The sequence below is a fragment of the Acanthochromis polyacanthus genome, chromosome 20 (assembly GCF_021347895.1).
Source record: "Acanthochromis polyacanthus isolate Apoly-LR-REF ecotype Palm Island chromosome 20, KAUST_Apoly_ChrSc, whole genome shotgun sequence".
Classification (NCBI taxonomy): Eukaryota; Metazoa; Chordata; class Actinopteri; family Pomacentridae; genus Acanthochromis; species Acanthochromis polyacanthus.
This window is the reverse complement of record NC_067132.1, coordinates 1,040,854-1,062,120: the sequence shown is the minus strand read 5'-3', so window position 1 is coordinate 1,062,120 and position 21,267 is coordinate 1,040,854.

The following is a 21,267-nucleotide window of genomic DNA, read 5'->3' as shown; positions in this document are numbered from 1 at the left end:
GATGTTTAAGCGAATCTTTACTCCCTAATAATTTTAATTGGAAACTCGTGGGTGGCCAGTACTTCTCCCCGTGGGAGACAGCCTCCCCCAAGTTTTCTCACACGAACACCTGCACCCTTATCTCCTAACAATACTTTTGTTGATATTGGCAGTTACCCCAGAGGAAACAACCTACGGGCTATCTGTAAGCCATTTCAGTCAGAGGGCAAAGGGCCTGCTGTCAGATACACACACAGACATAAATTTATTACAGCAGTGGATTAATTTTTCCATAACAGAAGGTCTCACACTGGCATTTGTAAAAGTATTACAAGTTGTAGTAGCAGAGACAGTATCACCAGCAGTAGTTGGTGTATTACCGCTACTACTACCAGTAGTCGCATTACTATTACTACCACCAATACTACCAATAGTAGTTATAAAGCATGACATATATATCCAGATTACCATCTATGTTCTTCCTCCAAACCCATTTTATGATTGGGATTTCAGGCAATTCTTTAGGACTGCTCTCAAATAATTGAAATGTTACTAAACAATGTTATACTGATCAAATTAAATAAAAGCACATTGAGGAATCCCAGTCTGGAATAGAGAACCACCTGTCTGTCTTGATCACTATTCCAGTCTGCCTCTATCTTGTTCTAGTCTATCTCCTTCTTAGATGTATATAACTGCCGAGAGAGAGAGAGAGAGAGAGAGAGAGAGAAAGAAAGAAAGAAATAATTAAATAATAATGAATTAATATTAATACTTAAGTTGTTTATTGTAAAAGTTAATAAACTGTCCTGTTCTACTCTGTGTTCCAGATAATTATGCAAATGTGATTTTTCGTTATTGTGAAGAGGCTTTTTGCTTAATTTTGCTAAATCTGCTTTTTTACTATTGCAAAGGCCTATTGTGAGCATTATTTGGTAGTTTTGGAATATTTTTTATTATTTAGAGGTGTAATAATCCAATTTTCTAGAATATGACTGTTCCAGATAATTATGCAAATCAAATAAAAAATAAAGTTCAGTTTTAAAAGTAAACAACACATTTATTTTATACCAACAAGTATATAACATGATAATCTTTATTTTTAAAACAATATTCAACAATGGTATGATAAAAAAAATAACAATTTTAAACAATGTTTAATTGAAAATGTGTTTATCACATGTTGACATAATCGCCTTTCTTCTGCAATACTTTAACCAGTCTGGAATCAATTGAGCATGTGAGCTTTTTGATGGTTTTAGAGTCAATGTTCTTGCTTGTGGTCAATATTGCTCTCCAAAGGCTGTCCTTAGAAGGAAACTGGCGGCCATTGGCGTACAACTCCTGTTTGAGAATGGTTGTTGCTAGAGGTACGGACCCGTACCCGTAGCCTGTGGACTACGGATACGGCACTTTCCATTTGCCAATCAGATACGCGAGATCTGGTCACATGCTAGCGGTACGGACCTGTAGCATCGGTACTACAGGTACGGACCCTAAACCTAACCCTAACCCTAACCCTAACCTTTGCTTACCTTTCAACAGTTTGCAGTGGTTAGCAGCTTCTTGACTCGCGAGACTCGCATACGGGTCCGTATCTGTCTGGCAAATAGAAAGTGCCGTATCCGTAGGCCACAGGCTACGGGTACGGGTCCGTATCTGTAGACACTACCTTTGAGAATTGCCCAAAGATTCTCTATTGGGTTTAGATCTGGTGAAGCAGGGGACCATGTCATCAGGCGTTTGTCCTTGAAATTCTTCTTGGCCAGCCACTCTTTTGTGTACTTGGAGGCATGACTTGGCACATTGTCCTGCATGAAGATGATGCTCTTCTTGTAACTGGCAGGCTTTGATTTGTACCATGGTATAAAATTTTGTTCCAAGAACTTGGTGTAATTTCCGAGCTCATTTTTACTCTTCTCTAGAAGAAGGACTAAATAGTAAAAAAGCAGATTTAGTAAAATTAAGCAAAAAGCCTCTTCACAATAACGGAAAATCACATTTGCATAATTATCTGGAACACAGAGTAGTCTCTCATTGTTATATGTATATATCATCCTAAAGAGAGGTATAAAAATAGTTAATGTTAATAATAATTGTGTTTATTGTAAATGTAAATAAACTCTATCCTGTTCTACTATATGTATATAACAGCATATATATATATATATATATATAAATTAATCTTAATAATAATTAAATAAATAAATAAATAAATAGATTACATTTACAATTAAATCTTTTGATCTTAAAACATTTTCTATGTATCCAGGCATTTACATTTATATATGTAATGGCTGAACTGAAAAGAGTCCCTGGTCTCTGGACCTAAAGAATATGATAACTAAAATTGCAGGCTACATTTGTAGGAAGCCTTTTTCAGTATTTTTTCTTTTTTTAGATCACATATTTTCTATTACTAGTACATGTTTTGACGTTCACAATAAAGTAAACCACACGAAAATCGGTTGAGAAATGAGCAAATTATGATATATTTTCAATGTATATGAATTGCTTTGAATGGGAACTTTGCCCCCTTCAAGATGGCCGCCACGTAGGCACGTCGATTAGCCGGCTGCTACAGCGGGCTGGCGCATCTACTCTTCATATCTATGGAGGATACTATGATCCAGTCGGACTGTCTGTGCCAGTGCAGGGTGGAGGAACTGAAAGGGTTGCTGGAGGTGTGAGATGTATGTGTCATTGGGTGTCACCTCCAATGTCTCCCTCACCTTTAATCAGCCACATTAGTTTAGAGTGTGAGTTGATATGCACACACACACGCACACACACACACACACACACACACAAAGAAAGTAGACTACAGTGGAGAAAAGAGTGAGCCATCAATGGTGAAGAGCAAGTTGGTGCTGAGGTTGGTAATTTAACCCTGCACATTTGAAATTGAAACATTTAAACAGAGAACAGTCATGTCATCAAATGTCATTTGTGTCATGGCAACTGGCAGGAAGATAAAATGTCATCTTGTCTGAGGATGAGTATTTCTGCAGGGTCAGAGAACCCATTTATTAAAATCATGGTGCTTTCACCCCTCTGTGCTAAAGAGACAGTATTCCCTGTCATGTTTCACAGTGACCCTCCAGCTTGACATTTTGATTTCTCCCATTCTGTCAATCAGTTTTCTCTGATTGACAGCATACATGCCTGCACTGTGTGTGTGCATGTTTTAGTGTGCCAGAGTCTCAAAGCCAGTCATCCTAAACTGCAACACAAAGTGCCACAAATGTCAAGATGCCAATATGGCCACGAGTAACGGGGGGATTGGCAGATGTACAAGGCATCTTTTTAATATGTTACCCACCAGTATTGAAAAGTTCAGTCTCATGATGTTTGAGTTCTTTTGTCACTGTTTCATAGTGGAGATTTTGAAGCTGAGACTTCTTGAAGATGGCAGAATGAAAAGAGGCAAAATACTGACAACAAAATTCTTTTTTCAAAGCACATTCCTTCTAGCCTAGCCACGCTAGACCCATGTTCTGAAGACGCAAGGGTCTAGGACCGCTCGACAGGGAGGGAGGCGGGCTAAAAGGTTGTCTTTCAAATCACTCTGTAGCAGTTGGGTAGGTATACAACCAATCAGTGCAACAAATAGGCTGACATAGTTCCGAGAGCGCCGGCGGATTGTGGCTAAGTCCTATTAGCTTCCCAACCAGTGGAGCCAACTGGTATATTAAGGATTTGCCATATCCCGTCGGCATAAGTCCAAATACGTCTTTCTTCTCAATGAAACACTTCAGTGCCGTCCTTTGTTTATCTTTCAAGTTGAATGGTAACACTTTATTTGAATGGGGGTTCATAAGACTGACATAACACTGTCATAATCATGACATGACACCCATCATGAATATTAATAAATGCTTATGACAGTTGTCATTAAGTGTCATTCGGTAAAATTATGTCACTTTTGATGCAAGTTGACATCGTTGGAGATGCCTTTGTTATGACAACTTGACATAAACCAAGACAACAGAACCTGTCATAAACATGACATAGTAGACTTACTGTCAAACTTTAAAAAACTATTTAGTTTTATATCCTAACATGACATTAAACTGCTATATAACTGTCATAAGGTTTGTATTGACATTAGCTGTCATAATACCGTTATGATTGTCCTAGCTGTTTAGAACTGTCTTATTTTACCTCCTGTGGGTATATAATTTGAACCTGTCATTAAGTGTAATTACATAGTTAAATCACATTATAACGGTGTCATGACTGTTCTCTTTGAATTCAAGTAAAGTGGAACAATTTGAAACTTTCATTAATATGTCATTAAGTGTAATTACACAATTAAATCATGTTATGAGTGTCATGACTGTTTCTTCTGAATTCAAGTAAAGTGGAACAATTTGAACCTTTCATTAAGATGTCATTAAGTGTAATTACACTGTCAAATGATTTAAATACCTTAACAAAAACAACAGAGAAGTCAAGAGATTTTTGATTCATGTATTTCAACACAAAACAGAAAAAACAGTTGCATTATTTGTATAACTTCTCCTTAGAGGGTTCCAGAGCAGATGATTTTTATCTAAAACAGCATACATGTAAGTTAATACAACAAGCAAGCAAGGATCTTTTTATGACAACAAGATTAAGTACCATGAGACAAAGTTTGAGTCTTGTCATAAAATGTCAACAGACAGTGCACAGAGGCAATGCAAAGAGTCATATTTGATTTGACTAATTTGATTTACTTAACTTGTTTCTTTACATCATGGAAAAGTCTGCCCAAGACACCATTATAATGACGTGCACCTAACCAGTGGTGCCACTCTCTCATCTTGAGATGAAGTTTCAGTGACTCAGGAGTACGATTACCTCTGTGGCGCCATACTTCCAGCTTGTAGTTCTGCCATGCACGCTCAATATGCTGAGTATGAGCTCCAGTCTCTTGATCAACAAAGTTTTTCTTATGGCAGACAGAATATTGACTATATCCATACTGAGCAAGTTGCCCCTTGTAGGCACGCCATTCATCAGTGAGGATGGATGTTCTGGGTCTTACATGCCATCTAATTTGGCCTATCAGGGTTTGTCTTGAGCGATCCCTGACAAGTCTCAGAATGGGTCTTCTGGAATTCCTGTCAACCTCCAGCATCCCGAAAACCCACTGCCGGTCACGGTGCCAAGTGTTGCTACATCGACCACGATGGTGCTGAAAGTAAATTAGACAAAAACTTTCATAAGATTTGGGTTATATTAAATGTTCAGTATGTGTCTTTTCCACATGCACTGCAGGATAAAGTGTTATTCTGCATTTTAAAAACAGGTCAGAGGGTGTGCTGCACAATTCTTATGTAAAACTTGCATATCTTAAACTAAGACTTTTTCCAGAGTGTTTCCATATCTACAGTTTCCATATCAATGTCACATTGAGCCTAGTCTCAATGTGATAGAGACTAGGCTCTATCAACTTTTCTAAAATGTCGTCCTGCTGTGTTTTTGGATGCCAGAATAGGAGGAATTACATTGGCGAACGCAAATTAAAGTTTTATAGGATTCCACCGAACACTCGTGCTCAGAGGGAACGAAGACAGTTGTGGTTAAATGCACTGAGGCGAAAAGACTGGACAGAGACGATCAGCTGCAGTCAATTCCAGCCATTTTCAGTACAAAAAATCGCTAATATTCTATTTGTAAATAAAAAACATTAAATTAAATTCAATTCAGTTCAGCTTTATTCCAGACACTGGGTCCAAATACACACACCATAAGGACACAACAAGACACACAAAAAAAATACAATCAAAAACAATAACCCGTTAAATATGACGAGAAATACAGGGAATATTGGATGCGCATCGCGAGGTGCATTTCCTTGAAAACGACCGATTCGTGGATTATATACCGACTTCAAGACATGTTTTGAACAAAATAGTTTACTGGCTTGTGTCGTCTGGATGTCCAAGGTTATGGCCGTTTTTTGTGGAATATTTTCATCTGTGCGTAATAATGAACCCGGAAATGTAAGTCGCGCTGTGTACGTTGAAGCCGTGTACAGAGAAAGGATGGATGGATATTTGTTGTTTGTCAGACAAATGTGTTTATATTATCCGCTGTGGTAATCACATCTGAAAGTGGTTTATACCGGCGGATTCATGAGAATCTAAGCTTTCCATCGGCGTATAATGTTTATATAATCACGTTTGCAGCCTTCGGACATTCTTTAAATTCCTATGCAAATTAGTAAGTGTACCGCCGGCGGTGCACTGAAGTTTAACGGGTTAAAAATGCTGGAGTTTGCGCTGCAAACTCCCAGCGCAAACTATATACTCCCAGTCCCGCTTGACTTCTCGCTCAGCTTTTGCCTCCAGCATAAGCCCCAGCCACAAAAAACGTCACAATGTTTGTAAACAAATAAAGGGTCTATTGTCCCCATCAGACGCCATGGTCTCTCCGACGGGCAGCTTCACTCTTCAGCCCAATGACACGGTGAAGTATAACGCTGTGCGGACGCGTTCATATGATTGGCTGAACAGTACACCCACCCCCACGTGGGGTGAGTTTTTGTGATTGGCTGAAAGGAGGGAGACATCTGATTGGCTACAGAAACTTCCGTGTTGAAAAAAATGCATTTGTGGATCGAGCTGACGGCAGAGCAGTCTCAAAAAAGATTCACACACAAAAGCAGTTTGTGAATGCAGAAATACATTTGTGAACTTTCTTAATTTATTTGTGGATTGCAGTTTACATTTGTGAATCCCAGTTCACATGTGTGAATTCTTCTGTGTGCATTTGTGGATTGCAGTTTACATTTGTGAATTCTTCTGTGTGCATTTGTGAATTATGAGACTGTTCTAACTCCATATTTCCACAGCATGTGACCACCAATGTGCGCTCCTTAATGCAAAATATTGTTTCTCTTTCCACTCAAACTGTGCTTCCAAAAGTATTATGGTTTGTGTTGTTTTCAATGCGATAACAGGACTGAAATCTTTATGTTCAGCATTTTAAAATACCGTACTACACAGTCCTATCAGAATACTGCCTGTAGTTTAAACATGTCCTAACAAAAAGTAATGTCTAATTTCAAATTAGGGATATACTTATCTCATTCTATTGATTTCCAACAGATTTTTTTTCCTATCAACCCACTAAATGCCTATTAGATGTTTAAAGCAGCTGTGAGGAACTTTAATTTTTCCTTGACGTGGACATGAGCACCACCACACCAAAGCTTGGTCTAAATATAGTAGATGTATTAAAATACACAGCCCACCTTTCGTTTGTGGGCAAATTTGCTCTCGTCGATAACCACAAATCGATGACCACCACCAATCCTCATTCCTCTTTTCCTCAGTCGCTTGAGGCCAGCAATGCACGCCTTCAAATGAAGAAATAAAACATCAGCAAGTACAGTTGTAATAAGGCCTTAGTATGGAATCTGATGAATATGTAAGCACAAGTTGAGGAAAAAAGTTACACTGCATGTGTCACTGAGTGTACCAAATAACTGTGTAGCAATGTTGAATCCAATTGTCTACAGTGGTAACTTATCGAGCATCTATTTTCTTTTTTACCTAATCAATCATAGTTAAAGACTAGTATGTAATGTGTCAACCTTTCTGAGTACATCTGCCATTCTCGTCAATGTCCTGGAGCTTGCTGCTATCCCCTCAGCGATCATGGCAAGTTGCTTCAACTGCAAATCTGAAGAAAGGAGAAAAGTAATTACGAAACGTAAGTGACATGGCCTGCATAATATCCTGTCATTGAATCGGGCTGACAAGAAACTGAAAGTAGACTGTACTGTGTAAAACAAGACTACATGTATGTGTGCAGTCCAAATTCTACATTATGTATTTGTGCGTGTTCTGAACCTTGAAGTACAAGACAACGACTTCTGACTGAGGCAAGCATGAGTGAGTGCCATTCCCATTTGTATTGTATGTATTTATTACTTAAAGTTATATTTTATAGGACATATAGACTCACTGACCACTTCATTAGGGACACCTGTGTAATCTAATGCAATCCAATCCAACAGTTCCCCTCTGTATTCTAGATTTTCAGTTAAGGGTTCTAATGACAATATGACAATTATCATGTTAAAACATTCTTTTATTTACATACAAAATAAGGTGCTCCATTTTTACTTCATTGCTGACACCACCAGGCTCAACATTACACTGCTGTTGATGAACACACGCATGCATGCAAATACGCACACTTTTCATATTAAAAAAAATATAAGTAATAAAAGTAATAAAATAAAATAGGTTGCTAACTAGTGTTAATTTTATCAGCCATTTTTAAATTTAGTCTCAGTTTTAGTCCAGTTTTAAGGTCCTTACACACCGGGTGCGTTTTTTACGTGCGTTTTTTTCGGACGTCAATATTTTTTTCGAACCTGTATCCTGTCAATACACGCGTTCACATCGGCAACATTTTCTCGCTCAGCGATTTTGCGGCATTTATTTTTTCGGATCATGGTCGATTTTTCTAAAGTTTGGCATTCTTTGTGACCACTTCTGACCAATCAGATTGCGTGTTGTTGCGACGTCCCATTCACCGGCATACAACATACTTTTCACTGTCAATTGCGTTGATGTCACGGTCATCAATTAGGTCTTGGTTGTTACCTTACGTTTATGGATTATAGTTTAATGTTGTGCTTACCCGGTACTGGCCCCGACTCACATTACAGTACATGATATCAAGACAGAAAGACATCGCAACGCATCTAATCAGAACTGAAAATAATCTGTCCGGTGTTGTGTTTTCTGCTTTTAGTATCTGTGGCATATGGTAGATATTATTATTATTCATACTTTATAGTTGAAGAAGTGAAGAAGATGTGGAGGAATTTGAGGGACACGTACGTGAGAAAGAAGAGAGAGGAGGGAGAAATGACGAGGAGTGGCCAGGCAGGTGGAAAACAGAAGAAGAGGTGGAAATACATTACGGCAACGTCTTCCTCCCCTTCGGAAAGTCGCAAAAACGCATCGTGCTTGATATGTATGGACAGGTGTGTCAAAACTCGCATCCGAATATTTCGCAATTTCGCATCTTTTATTCGCATCGCTCCCAGTGTGTAAGGACCTTTAATCGCACGTCCAAATTTTGAAAGCAGGAAAAACCCTGATTAGATTCTACTGATGTACCTAATGAAGTGGCTGGTGAGAGTAGGTGTTATTTTAGATGACATAAATACCTCTAGTATTAACAATTTAGAGGTACTAGTGGAACAGAGTTCCCAGTAAAGGATTATACATCAACGATACGTCTATAAATCACATTGCTAAATATATTATTTAAGAAAAAAACCTACAGCAACAACCCCCCCCACGTGTAATTTCTTTAGTATATGAAAAATACTGTACCTGTGCATGAACTCAAGCCATTTTGTCAAAGGGACGTGAGACTTGCTGAATATTGAGCCATTGCGTACAGATCGTGGGAAGTTTTTATGATGCTTACAGACCCTGAGGAAAAAAGAAGGCAAAATCCTGAGAAGTGGACTACCACAAATAAAAATTTGAAATAATATTCCATATGATGGCATAACTATAGCATACTGTAGTGGTTTCCAAAAGTTTGCAATGTTAATGTTACTAAAGTTAATGCTAATTTCAGCCTTCTGGCTGGTTAATAAGACATGATCCAATTCTAACATTCAACCCAAATGTTACTACTTGCTGTTATGTTGTCTGTCTTGATGATTAATAATTGTTCTTAAATAATAAACTAAAGCTAACCACAATGCTGATATGGCTCAATTAGAAAGTTAGTTAGCTTCTGCTTACCACCACTGACCATCCTTGACATGGCATGTCATAAGATGCATCCTCCTCCTGCATTTTGCGCACTTCATAGTCCTCTTAATTATGCCACGTTTCTGCATCCATCTAACTATTCTTCTTTTGTTCTTCTTTGTATCAGAACACCTAATAAGTTTTAATAATTCTTTAACTAGCGCCATTACACAAATAACTGTTCAGGCGTGTCTGACCTGGTCCTGTGCGTCGCGGTCGCGCCTGAACGGTTGAGTACGTCACCTCGTCTTCCTTATAATAGTCGTGTCATTCAAATTCGAATTGAACCTGAACGCGCCCAACGTAACATCACCTGACCATTATTGGCCAATCATAGATCCCTGAGCGTTGTCACAGAAGGACAGGTGTGCAGCGCAGACCCTGAAGGAACCCCGGAGTATCAAGGACACAAACTACCTTCGTTAGTTCATCAATTAATGCTAGTTAGCCTTTATGTACAAGTAGCCGACAGGCTATATGTATGCCCACGAGTTTTCATCTAGCAATTTCTAAACAACATTACTTTTTCCAAAGTTGCCTCAACTGTTGTAACATTAGCTCCTGTGACATGGTGTTGGTGTTCTTTACACAACTGTATCTAGATGGAAACCCGTTTCAAGAAGCGGGCGCAAAGCGGGATGATTAAGTCAGAGGAAGCTGAGGACGACCTGCTACAAGTTGTGGAGGAGGGGAACGAGGAGAAGACGGAAGATGTTGAAGAGGTCCTTAATCCACCAAGGAAGAAGAAGAAGATATCAGTCAAATATTCCCCAAAGAAACTAAGTAAGTCTAATTATTTTCTTCTTATTTTTTTTTTTTTACTACTTTCGCCAACAGGGCTTGAAATTAACTCCTCCCACCATCACAGTAAATACATAAATTGCTTAGCAGCAGAAGTTTTGGCTGTGGTTGTTAAATCTGTCAATTACAATTGTACTGGAGTGGTATGAATGTGGTGATGAATCAGACATAAGTATAAGGAACGCAGTGAAATATAAGTACTCCAGTGCACCACCACCATTCACTGACCTCAATAATAAACATCAGGTTGAATGATCACTGCCCCTGTTCCAGTGTCTCCGACAGGGGCATTGGAGTTGAGGAAACTGAAAGAACAGGCCAAGATGGATCGACAGAAGATCGAACACCTTGAGGACCGCATTAAATACCTGGAGGAGGCCAACAGGGATCTGAAAAATGACAAGGATTTCCTACTTGCCCAAATTAAGGGGGGGGGGGGGGCAGTATGCCTGCATCTACTGGGAAAGGTACAAATACACTACAATTAACATTATTCATGCAGTACTAGATATTCAGGGAAGGCATGGAGACATTGAAACAGGCTGCAGCAGAGAGTGTGTGGATAGTTTAAACAATTAATAGTAATTATTGTATCATTATAACACACCTGGGATGTCAACTTGATGGGAAATACTATTGTCCTAAGCCCTTCCAAAAATGTTGTATGTCTCTGATGATGACATTGCTACACATAAAGTGATATAAACCCTTACCCAGCCAGTAATGTTAACCACTGGACTGAACCATAACTGTAAGTTGCAGACGCTGCCCTACTGACATGCTAACAGACACACTCACATTCACTATTGGTGCTGCTAAGAGTTTGAAAAGTTAACTCTGAGCTCTCCTCCTCCCTGCACTGGATGGCTCTACAGAGTAGGCACCAAATAATGAAAGTCATTGTCTGTAATAAAAAAAAAAAGCCTGTTTTAGGACATGTACAGTTGTCTGTAGTACTTATATTTTACAATATTTTCTATGTCATGACACTTTTTATCTCCAGTACTTATTTTTGCACACAGTCTGCTTGCAGGTTGATGATTGCTTTTCTCGTTATTGTTTTTTCTACCTCTCTACTTTCTAATTCTGTTGTGTATATTACACTTTTTCTGCTGCTGTAACAGGCAAATTTCCCCATTTGTAGGATCAGTAAATTATAATCTAATCTAATCTACCAAGAGTGAGCCTGCATTTAAAAGAGTATATCCTTAGTTGTTTTTGCTTTGTTTCCTTTTACACCTCTATGCTTGTCCAGCTTCCCCTACTCCTCTTCTCGCAGGCTCTGGAAAGACTTCATCTTCAAGTTCAACGTCTCCCTGTCCCTCCACAGACTCCAGCTTCTCATTATCCTCAGAAGAGGAGAAGAAGAAAAAGAAAAAGAAGTCCAAGAAACACCCTCATTCTCCAGGACGTTCAAGAAGTAAGCACAGGCACTGATCATCCTTATAATCATCTTTATAACCACCATTAACCTAATCACTACTTAACTCTCTGTGGTTCATGTTTGTATGAAAAGCAACTACTGCCATGGGCTTAGTTCATAATAATTAGATGGGACCAAAAGAGTTGCTATGTTATAACCATGTCCCACATTGATACTATATTTTAGTATTCACTCTAAAAGTCAATTATTCAGATCTCTATGGCCATGTTTAGCTTTTTTGTTTTCTTATATTATTCTGTGGTCTTCTCTTGTTTTGTTAGATATTTAGCCTAAGAAAAAATCTTGCTTATTGTACCATGCTGGTTCACTGTGCATCCTCTCCCCAAGCTGGCTATGTTTGGTACAGCTTCTGAGGCAGGTAAGAAAGGGCATTACTTGCCTTACATCCTCCTTCCGGGCTGATGATGGTAGATATTGCTTGTCACAGAGGCAGGTTATTAAGGAGCTAAATAGGGTGCCAAATCAGCAATGCCAATGCATGTCTGTTATAAACTAATTTAACTATGTAATTACACTTAATGACATCTTAATGAAAAGTTCCAATTGTTCCACTTTACTTGAATTCAAAGAAAACAGTCATAACTTAAATTGAATCTAACCAGTCTAGAAGGAGGATGCACAATAAATGAGCAGTTCAGCTGTAATTGCTGAACTAGCAATCACATTTCCAGACACCTTCAAGAACCTCGTCCCAGGAGAAGAGAAGATGTCGACATTTGCAGAACGATGCAGGGGAGCTATAACAGAGGAGATGGCTGAAATCATCACAGCAAAGAAAAAAAGAGAAAAACTCTTCCCAATAATGTAAAAATACACTTAAGACGGTGAATTCAACATGTTATGTTCAACGAGTTAATCTCTTTCAACTTTTTTTGAAGGAACCCTCTGTTCGAGAAGCAATACAAAAAATGCAAAGAGGAAAACTCCCAATAATGTAAAAATATACTGAAGATGGTGAATTGAACATGTTATGTTCAACAATTTATTCTGTTTAAACTTTTTTTTGAAGGAACCATCTGTTTGAGGAGAAGCAATACAAATAATGCAACTGTTTTTTCCTGTTTTGTGTTGAAATACATGAATCAAAAATCTCATGACTTGTCTTGTTTTTGTTAAGGTATTTAAATCATTTGACAGTGTAATTACACTTAATGACATCTTAATGAAAGGTTCACATTGTTCCACTTTACTTGAATTCAGAAGAAACAGTCATGACACTCTTATAGCCTGATTTAATTGTGTAATTACACTTAATGACATCTTAACGAAAGGTTCAAATTGTTCCACTTAACTTAATTCAGAAGAAACAGTCATGACACTCTTAAAACATGATTTAATTGTGTAATCACACTTAATGACATCTTAACGAAAGTTTCAAATTGTTCCACTTTACTTGAATTCAAAGAGAACAGTCATGACACCGTTATAATGTGATTTAACTATGTAATTACACTTAATGACAGGTTCAAATTATATACCCACAGGAGGTAAAATAAGACAGTTCTAAACAGCTAGGACAATCATAACGGTATTATGACAGCTAATGTCAAAACAAACCTTATGACAGTTACATAGCAGTTTAATGTCATGTTAGGATATAAAACTAAATAGTTTTTTAAAGTTTGACAGTAAGTCTACTTTGTCATGTTTATGACAGGTTCTGTTGTCTTGGTTTATGTCAAGTTGTCATAACAAAGGCATCTCCAACGATGTCAACTTTCATCAAAAGTGACATAATTTTACCGAATGACACTTAATGACAACTGTCATAAGCATTTATTAATATTCATGATGGGTGTCATGTCATGATTATGACAGTGTTATGTCAGTCTTATGAACCCCCATTCAAATAAAGTGTTACCAGTTGAATTTTAGCTTCAAATCTTTAAGGGCTGTGGCCAAAGCCGAGTCGAAAGATAACTGTTTATTGTGCGCCGGTTGTTTCTGTCAGAATCGTCGCGCCTCTGTCGTCACTTAGTTAGGCCCGCCTTCTGACTCTACACTTCATGGTGATTCGTCCGGCCAGTTTTAGGAGCATCCAGCCTCAAGCCTTATGGAGAGTAACTAGACCCACCCTGGCAGAGAATTAAATTCATTGCCGTGGGTTGTCTAGCGCGGCTGGGCTACATTCCTTCATGTCCAAATGCATCTGAATGATCCATCATTTGATGATAGTAGCTGTATGAAGAATGTCAGTGTGTTGCTATGCAAATGTATTCAGAATATCACAAACATTCATGGATAGTGGTGCACTGCAGAATGCACTTTACTACTGTACTGACTAACTAATGTGGGATTGACCTGTTTGTGTGAATGTCATGTATGCCCTCACCCCCCAAAAAACAACAACAACAAAGAAACAAAAAAACAAAAATTGAAACTGACCCTTAACCTGCATAATGAAAGAACAGCAGGGGACTTCATTGTATTTGATCAAAATTTTAACACACTATCAAAGCAAAGCAAACTCATTTATTTTGACAGGGAAAGCAAAGATGCTGCCAGAACAGCATCTCAACTACTGATGCTGGATAATTTGTGTTGATATTAACAGTTCTGCAATTACATTATTTTTTGCTTTTAAAAATACACTTTAAATGATATCATGTAACCCTCCTTTTGTCATTGTCCTGGCTTGGTCTTTGTGTTGAGTCGACTCCACAAAACTTAAATCTGTACAAAACCTGAAATGTCTTGGATATTTTTATTTTCTAATGATGTGCCCTACATGTTTATAGTACCCCTATTTGTTGCTGTATAATTGCAAATTTCCTCACAGTGGAATTAATTAAAGCCTATCTTATCTTATACTCTTATATAATCAGATATAACAAGCATCACCACACTGGTCATCAGCTTTATTTGTTGCTCCAGGTATACTTCACCAGACTCTGTAGATGCTCTCATTAAAGGGGGCGTTTAACACATCGTGTGACTCAGGTTGTTATAATGGAGAGTTGTGAAGAATAGAAAACTTTATGATGATAAAACAATGTTTTTACTTCAAATGATACAAGAAATGGAATGCTGGCAAATACCATCAGAACAATCTTTAATCTGTGCTTTGTCAGGTGCATTACCAACAGTATAAAACGAACTTTGCAGCAAATCAGGACCTAGCATAAGGATATATTTATGCATTTTCTGCATCACAAACTGAATACATGTTCCTCTGGTGGAACCAGAATATATACAGTTTTGCTATTGTAACTGCACAGCTTTGTTCAATGGGTTTAGGAATGCAGTAATGTATTGGCTTATATTTGCTCAGAGACTATTTTCAGGAAAAGAATTGGTGAAAGGGAGACACTTTTTATAGCCAAAGAACAGAACTGTGGTGATCACACCTGGACAAAAGAGAACCACCTGTGTGACACTGAAAACTTTGGTTTTAAGCTAACCCATTACTCTTGCTTCATGCACTCTTGTGTTCTGTTGTCAGATCATTTTTTTGTTTTATTTTATAATCACTTTTCTTGTATGCCATTGATTATTTTGCTTCCTGTGTTATTATTACTGAGCATGCTCTCCCCTAATTATTTGCTTGCTTATTTGATTATCCGATGCCCTTCCCGTGTGTATTTGCCTGTGTTCTTGCTCTTTTGTCATTTCATCTGTATATCTATCTTGTGTGTTTGACTTGTTTTTAATAGCCATGCACTAAAGTTGTGTCTAGCTTAGTTTAGTTTACCCTCCTTAGGATTTTTTTCAGTGTCCTTTCAGCCAGTGTTTTGTTCAAAACTGTATCACCTCTCAATTATTTCATTATTTTGAAGTTGAAAAGTAGAATGGTTCGTCTTATGAACAATCAAAAGCAAAATCTTTAGATACACATCACTGAAAATACAGGCCCCAAAATAGAAAATCAGTACAGCAAAAGTGAAATCACTGATCACTGGCACACAATTTAGAAAATCCTTGATCACTGAAACAAAATAGAGTTTACCTGTGATTCCCAAGTAGTCTAACTGCATGGACATGGTTATAAAATGACCCATGACACTAAAATTTTCTTAATTTTGCCCTACAGGCTGAGTCTATCTGTATGTTTGTGTCATGGCTCCATCGAGAAAAAAGTTGTCAAATAAAAAATCTAATTGTGAGTCTTCACAAAGACGGAAAAGGACACCGGACCAACTAAAAATCAGTGGAAATACAAGTCCAACAGTAATCAGGAGATATAGAATAAGCTACAGTACAAGCCACTGTACCACTAATCAGAGCTGCAGTGATTATCTTCCAAATATAATGTCACAGTAGTGTACGACTTACAGTTTCTGCATGTGACAGCTCAGACAGTGCAAAGGACATTGTACAACTGCAACCGTTATGGATGGCCTCTAAGAAAATAAAAGCATGCTTACTTTTGGAAGTGTACATTCTTTGGTCAAATGAGATCTCCAGATATATATATATATATATATATATATATATATATATATATATTTATATATTGTTACGGGCTCAGCTTGGCCCTTGTTTAGTAACGCCGCCTCTTGTGCTTCTCTGATTTGCTTTGTCTAATTTTGTATGCTGCTTGAGACTCGTGTGTGTGATTGGTGATGCTGTGGACCCCGCGAAATGCTGTGGCTCCTCCCTCCGGTCCTGGTTGGTCTCTGAGTTCCCGCCCCGGTTCAGTCCTGTGGTTGGCTTCTCCACCTGTGCCCTCAGCCAATCATCTGTGGCCACCTGGTTCTGGCGCCCCTTAAATTTGAACTGTTTCCAGCTGCTCGCCGGCTGGGCTCATTTGGCCCAGTCCCTCCTTTGTGCTGTGTCTCCTCATTTTGGTTCTGTCACCTTGGCTAGCCTTGTTTATTTTGTGACTTGTGTTTTAGTTGAGACACTTGTTATGTTTAGTTTTCTTTAGCCTTTGTTGTTATGGTTAAAGAAGCTAAATTTGAGTTAAATTGGTTGACTTAGTTAAACCCTTATTTTTGTTATTTAATTGGTTATTTTTATTGTTTGTTGAATATCATTTGTATCATTTGTATTTTCCCTTTTGGGACACCTTTTGTTGTATTACTTACTTCATTGATTATTAAATTTACAATTTTAGTTTTCCATTTTACATCTTGGTTTCTTGTATTGTTTCCTGCCCCATACCCCTTAGTGCCACCAGCAGGACGTAATACAAATGGGGGCTCGTCCGGGATATTTTTTAAACCCTTATCCCGTGACTAAAATTGTTGAATAGATTTTTGATGGAGTAGGAATTAGAAAAAAATTTTTTTTGAGAGCGCGTCGGACAGAGGGATCATGGCAACGTTCAATGGGGAAGAGTTGCCTCCATTCTCCCTTAAGGAGCTTGAAACTTGTACAAAAGAGGACTTGATTGAGCTTGCTGATAAGCACCAAATTCAAATTGACAGAAGACTGAAACTTGACAGATTAAAGCTTATGCTCGCAGCATGGTTGGTTGAGAAAGTGCGTTCAGATGTGGCCGAGACCGAGGAAGACGCTGACCCAGACGATCCACCTGCACCCCAGGTGCGTAATGCAAACTCCCGGCTTGCTGTGTCCACTCCTAAATCGGAGCGGTCCGAGAGAGTTGCGGGGGCTGAGCCTGAAGGACGGTCTGATCACCCGTTCACACTTCCTCAGCCCGACCCCCTCTCTGCTCCCAGCTTATCCGGTTCCAATAGGCTGACCGCGCGGCATAAACTCCGCCTGGAACAGCTTAAACTGGAGGCTGAAGGAAAAGAGAAGGAACGCAAGGCCCATATGGAGATGCAGATTGAGATAAAACGCCTTGAGATTGAAGCTGAGAAGGCTGTGCGCATTCGACAGCTGGAGCTAGAAGCCCAAAGCCGCCCCGGTTCTCGTTCCTTTCCTGATGCTCTCTCCTCCACCTCCCAGGCAGCGCAAGCGCCCTTTGATGTGAGTAAATATGTTTCTTTATTTCCTATATTCCATGAAACTGATGTAGATTCTTATTTCTCTGCTTTTGAGCGGATTGCCATGGCCTTAAATTGTCCACGGGGTGTATGGTCTATTTTATTCCAATGTAAAGTGCACGGCAAAGCCCAGGAAGTAATTGCTGCATTGTCCATTTCTGAAAGCATGTCTTATGAGTCTGTTAAGTCCGCTATTCTTCGAGCTTACGAATTGGTCCCTGAAGCCTACAGGCAAAAATTTAGAAATCACAAAAAGGCACCAGGCCGCACACATGTGGAATTTGCCAGAGAAAAGGGAACACTTTTTGATAAATGGTGTGCCTCTGCCAAATGTGACACTTTTTCCAAACTACGTGAACTTATGCTGTTAGAGGATTTTAAGAAGAATCTTCCAGACAGAGTGGTGGTATATTTAAATGAACAAAAAGCAACCACACTTGCCGAGGCTTCCGTGTTAGCTGATGAATTTGTGCTTACGCACCGTAGTGCTTTTGTTTCCAACCCCATAGAAAGGGCTCCTCCTTCGGCTTCTGAAGCCAGGCTTGTTCCTACAACTATTAGTAAGGCCCAAGAATCACGAGAGTGCTTTTATTGTCACAAATCTGGACATGTTATTGCTAATTGTTTGGCCCTGAAACGAAAAGCGGATCAGTCCGCACCGAAACCAAAAGGTGTTGGGTTCATTAAAATGGACAAATTAACGCCCGACACCCAAGTAGACCCCTGTTTTAAGCCATTCATATTTGAGGGCTTGGTCTCATTAACCGGTGAATCCTCAGATCAGCGCCCAGTCCGCATTTTGAGAGACACTGGCGGGTCTCAGTAATTTTAGCCAGTGCTCTTCCATTTTCCCCTCAGTCCTCATGTGAGTATGGATCTGTGCTGCGGAGAATTGAAATGGGATACAGCCCAAGGCCTGTTCATTTTGTACATGTTGAGTCTAAACTTGTCAGCAGTACTTTTCCTGTTGCTGTTTGCCCTGGGTTGCCAATTTCTGGGGTGGAAATGTTAATGGGGAACGATATTGCAGGAGGAAAAGTTACTCCTAATTTAGAGATAGTTGATTCCCCACAGTTCAGTAATCCAGATGTGTGTCATGAACTTTTTTCCACGTGCGTAATTACGCACGCCAAGGCTCGCCAAAACCCCGATATAGACATTTCTGACACTATAATTGCTTCTACCTTTTCAGATGCACCTGTGCCTAATTCTGAGACCCAGGCTGAATCAAACCTCGATCACCAGGTTGCATCACCTCCAAAATTAGAGGGGTTATCCCTCCCATGCTCACGTGACAGGTTGGTCACAGAGCAGAGAGCGGATCCAACTCTACACCCCTTGTTTTCCAGTGTGGTGAGTGATGAGCAGCATGCTAAAGAACATGTTTGCTATTTTCTTGACAATGACCTTCTCATGCGTAAATGGTCTCCAAGCACAGTGACTGATTTAAATCTTAATGCTGTTTACCAAATTGTTGTGCCCACCATTTACTGTAATTTAATTTTGGCAGTGGCACATGAAAGCTTATGGTCTGGACATTTAGGAATCAACAAAACGTACCAGCATATTTTAAAGCAATTCTTTTGGCCTGGAATGAAGAAGGATGTGGCGGCGTTCTGTCGCACCTGTCACACATGTCAAATTACTGGAAAGCCAAACCAAACCATTCCTTCAGCCCCTCTACATCCTATACCTGCCATAGACCAACCCTTTGACAGAGTAATAGTTGATTGTGTGGGTCCACTTCCGAGAACACAATGTGGAAATGAATATTTGCTTACCATTATGTGTGCTGCAACATGTTTTCCAGAAGCCATCCCGCTGCGTAAAATCACATCCAAGTCTGTAATAAAAGCACTGACCCAGTTCTTTTCTGTCTTTGGTCTTCCGCGCATTATTCAGACAGATCAGGGACCAAATTTTCAGTCAAAACTGTTTAACCAAGTTGTCCAAACTCTCGGTGTAAAACATGTTGTGTCGAGCGCGTTTCATCCAGAGTCCCAGGGTGCGCTGGAGCGCTGGCACCAAACATTAAAATCCATGCTTCGCAAATATTGTTTGGAGACAGGAAAAAGTTGGGACGAGGGTATTCCTTTTGTCTTCTTTGCCGCTAGAGATGCTGTTCAGGAATCTCTCAGGTTTAGCCCTGCAGATCTTGTCTTTGCGCACTCCCCTCGTGGCCCTTTAAAAGCTTTAAAGGAGAGATTTCTCTCCCCGGCGTCGTCTTCCTCAACTAATGTCCTTGATTATGTGTCCAACTTTCAAGAGCGTCTCTGAGTTGCTAACGAAATAGCCAAGGCTTCTCTTGCTAGTACGCAACAAAACATGAAGCGACGTTTTGATAAAAAAGCTGTCAAGCGAGACTTCACTGTCGGTGATAAAGTATTGGTTCTTCTTCCTTTTGCAGGTAATGCACTGTCTGCGAAGTTCTCCGGGCCTTACGATGTAAAACAGAAGTTGAATGAAACGAATTACATCATCAGCACTCCAGATAGAAGGCGTAAAACCCGCATTTGTCATGTCAATATGCTGAAGTTGTATCATGTGCGCGCGGCCGTTTCACCGTCTGTCAGTAGTGTGTGTCCCTCTGCCTCCGCTCTCGTTGTAGTGGATGCAAATCAGGCCCTTGATGCTGATGACATTGTGCGACCTAAACCTCAAGGTGTGCGCTTATTAAACTCCCAGATGTTAAATGAATTATCCTTGCATCTTGCACATTTGTCAGAAAATCAGCGGGAAGATTTAATAAAATTAATCCGTGAATTTCCCTGCATATTTAATGATGTCCCTTCACAGACTTCTGTTTTGGTCCATGATATTGATGTTAAAGATGCAAAGCCAATACGACAACATCCCTACCGCGTAAATCCAGCAAAACGTGCACTTATGAAGCAGGAGGCTGAGTATTTATTACAACATGGTCTAGCTAAACATAGTTCAAGCGCTTGGAGTTCTCCATGTTTAATAGAAGGCAAACCTGATGGCTCTCCTCGTTTTATAACAGATTATCGAAAGGTGAATTCTGTAACAGTTCCAGATGCTTATCCAATGGCGCGCATGGAAGACTGTGTAGACAATTGGGTTCTGCGAAGTTTGTGTCAAAACTTGACCTTCTAAAAGGATTTTGGCAGGTGCCACTGACAGAGCGCGCTTCAGAAATTTCGGCTTTTGTTACTCCTGATTATTTCCTTCAATACACAGTGATGGCCTTCGGAATGTGCAATGCTCCTGCTACCTTTCAGAGGCTTGTAAATACAGTTTTGCAGGGGGTGCCTCATTGTAATGCCTATCTAGATGATTTGATTGTGCATTCTTCTACGTGGGAAGAGCACATTTCTACCTTGACATAGGTGTTTGCTCGTCTTGC